The sequence below is a fragment of the Gorilla gorilla genome, chromosome 14, assembly GCF_029281585.2.
Source record: "Gorilla gorilla gorilla isolate KB3781 chromosome 14, NHGRI_mGorGor1-v2.1_pri, whole genome shotgun sequence".
Taxonomy (NCBI): Eukaryota; Metazoa; Chordata; class Mammalia; order Primates; family Hominidae; genus Gorilla; species Gorilla gorilla.
In genome coordinates this window covers 41668597-41672037 of record NC_073238.2, presented here as the reverse complement: position 1 = coordinate 41672037, position 3441 = coordinate 41668597, and the positions used below count along the sequence as shown (strand labels likewise).

Genomic DNA, 3441 nt, shown 5'->3' with positions numbered 1-3441 from the left:
CCTCCGGACGTGGTGGCTTGAGGACACCAGCGTCACCTATGCAGTCTCCCATGGGGAATGCACAGCCTCAATCTAATCACGAGAAAACATCGAACAAACACAAAATAAGCAACATTCCATTAAACAGGAACTGGGGGATGGAACTCTTCAAAAACGTTGATGTCCTGAAAGGCAAAAGGTGACACAAATGTTACAGATTAAAGGAAGCTCAGGAGACATGCTAACTAAATGCAGTATCTGATCCTAGACTGGATCCTATTCTGCAGTGGGAGAAATGCTATAAAGGACATTATTGGGCCAACTGGCAAAATTGGAACATTAACATGAATTTAACATTCAGTTAAAAGCATCGTGACCAGGCATGGTGGTACACGCCTATAGTCCCATCTACTCCAGAGGCTGAGGCCAGAGGATCACTTGAGCCCAGGAGTTCAGATCCAGCCTGGGCAACACAGCAAGACCTCATCTCAAAAAGAAAGCATCATAGCAATGTACATTCATGAAGTTAATAACCTCGGTTATGGAAGAGAATATCCCTGTTGATATGGTTTGGCTCTGTGTTCCCACCCAAATATCATGTTGAATTGTAATACCCATTGTTGGGGAGGGTGCTGGTGGGAGGTGACTGGATCATGAGGGACGATTTCCCCCATGCTGTTCTTGTGATAGTGAGTGAGTTCTCTTGAGATCTGATGGTTTCAAAGTGTTTGGCAGGTCCCCACTTGCTCTCTCTCTCTCTCTCTCTCTCCTGCTTGCTTCCACTTCATCTTGCTCCACGATTGTAAGTTTCCTGAGGCCTCCAGGCATGCTTCCTGTTAAACCTGCAGAACTGTGAGTCAAACCTCTTTTCTTCATAACTTACCCAGTCTCAGCAACCTCTGCCTCCTGAGTTCAAGTGATTCTCCTGCCTCAGCCTCCAGAGTAGCTGGGATTACAGGTGTGCGCCACCACGCCTGGCTAATTTTTGTATTTTTAGTAGAGACGGGGTTTCACCACGTTGGCCAGGCTGGCCTCAAACTCCTGACCTTAAGTGATCCTCCTGCCTCTGCCTCCCGAAGTGTTGGGATTATAAGCGTGAGCCACCATGCCCAACTCTGGTAGTTCTTTATAGGAATGTGAGAACAGACTAATACGCCAGTTCTTAGAAAATACCCATTGAAGTATTTAGGAGTAAACAGCCATGACACATGTAACTGACTTTCAAATAATTTTTTAAAAAATTATGAGAGAGGAGTGGGGAGCACATGATCAACCAGTACAGCTGACGGGTTAAAATGTTAATAATCAGTGAATCTAGGTAAAGAGTTTATAAATGTTCCTTGTACATTTTTTTGTAAATCTGAAACTATATCCGAATGAAAAGCTAAAACAAAAGCCATTTCTTTATCGCTGTGTTTTGGGTTCTGCCATAATCATAATGTCTGCCCCCTAAGCCAACTCCATTCCCACTGCGATGGGATGAAAACTGGGGACACCAAGAGGCAGAGCCCAGGGTTGCCCAGGCTTACTCTCCTTTTATTTCCCATCTGTGCTTTGCTGAGCAATGTCCAGGAATTTTTTGCATTGCTCTTGCCCTCTGTCTGAAGATGGGATTCTTCAGGTGCCCAAAGTCTCCTGGACCCCAAAGCAGGTATTGCTCCCTCTGTGTCTGAAGAGGACACAGCAAAGCTGCCTCTCCCTTTTAGCACAATGGGTTTGGCATGTTTCCACCCATGTTTTTTTAACTGTGGGCCTTTGGGACTCATCATCATCTCTGATTACCTTTTCCAGGAGACTGAGGGACATGCTTCATCTTAATTTTTAAAGAAACTTAAGACCCAAACAAACAGGTAGTAATATTTCTCAGGACTTGGTGAGGCTTTGTCCCCAAGATTCACTTCATCATCAGGACCACAGGAGAGACTCAGGAAACGAACGTTTGGGGAAACATCCAAATACAGATGCTGAAAGTAGGCTCCAAGGCAGTAAAGCTGCACTTGCTTCGGCAGCACATATACTAAAATTGGAACGATACAGAGAAGATTAGCGTGACCCCTTAAATAAATATATAGAAACAAAAGCAGTAAAGCTGTGATAAACACGCCAGTGCCGATGTCTGGTGGAACTACTCACAATAGCAAAGACATGGAACCAACCTAGGTGCACACCAATGGTGCATTGGATAAAGGTAATGTGGTGCATATACACTATGAAATTCTACACAGCTATTAAAAAGAATGAAATCGTGTCCTTTTGTTTGTTTGTTGAGACGAAGTCACCTAGGCGGGAGTATAGTGGCATGATCTTGGCTCATTGCAACCTCCACCTCCTGGGTTCGAGCAATTCTCCTGCCTCAGCCTCCTGAGTAGCTGGGATTATAGGCACGTGCCACCACACTCAGCTAATCTTTTTCATTGTTGTTGTATTTTTAGTAGAAATGGGGTTTCACCACATTGGCCAGGCTGGTCTCAAACTCCTGAGCTCAGGTGATCTGCCTGCCTCAGCCTCCCAAAGTGCTGGGATTACAGGCATGAGCCACCATGCCCGGCCTTGAAATCATGTCCTTTACAACAGCATGGATGCAGCTGGAGGCCATTTTCCTAAATAATACAGAAACAGAAAATCAAATACTACATGTTCTCACTTATAAATAGGAGCTAAACAAAGAGTGTACAAGAACATAAAGATGGAAACAGTAGACACCAGGGACTCCAAAAGAGAGGAGGGAGGGAGGGGGCGAGGGTTGAAAATCTACCTTTCAGGTACTATTCTCACTATTTGGGTGGCGGGCTCAACAGAAGCTTGAACCCCAGCATTATGCAACATATCCATGTAACAAACTTGCACATGTGCCCCTTGAATCTAAAAATCTTAGAAAAAGCAGTAAAGTATGAGTTTTATGGGGCACAGCAGTAGATGATGTAAGTCAGCTTCACCTGCTTCCTTGCTGGGCACCTGCAGTGCTCAGAACCACCTGGGCCCTCCTGGAAGAGAGCTGTCAGGGAACATCCCCTCTCTGTGATGGAAACGGCCTGAGAGGCAGATGGTGGGCCAGGTACCAGGATTGGAAAGAGAACACTGAAGTGGAGTAAGGAAAAGGGGAGAGCAGCCGAGCATGGGACTCAGTGGCCGGGGCTGCACTCAGGAAGGCCTCCTCCCCACTAAAGTTGAGCCCTGAGAAGGGTCCAGCTCTGAAGACTGGAGGGAGGTCTGCATGTGGGTGGGGAGGAAAGCGCACAAAGAGAGGAAGCATCTGGGGACCCGACCCCTGTGACCAGCGGTGTCCACAGCACACTGTTCCCAGGCCACACCTCTGCATTCTGAACGGCAAATCACAGGGCCATTCATTCATTCATTCACTGTTTAACTAGTATTTATTAAGTGCTTGACATATACTGAGTTCTGTGTTATAAAGACTATCCTGGGATAGAGTTGGGAGAAGAAACAGGCACATAAGACTTA

The 3441-nt window shown here is 46.0% G+C and overlaps 1 pseudogene; it reads left to right on the top strand.

Annotated features, from left to right (window-relative positions):
- Nucleotides 1-1976: 1976 nt before the first annotated feature.
- On the top strand, nt 1977-2072 carry LOC115930457 (uncharacterized; annotated as a pseudogene).
- Nucleotides 2073-3441: the final 1369 nt, after the last annotated feature.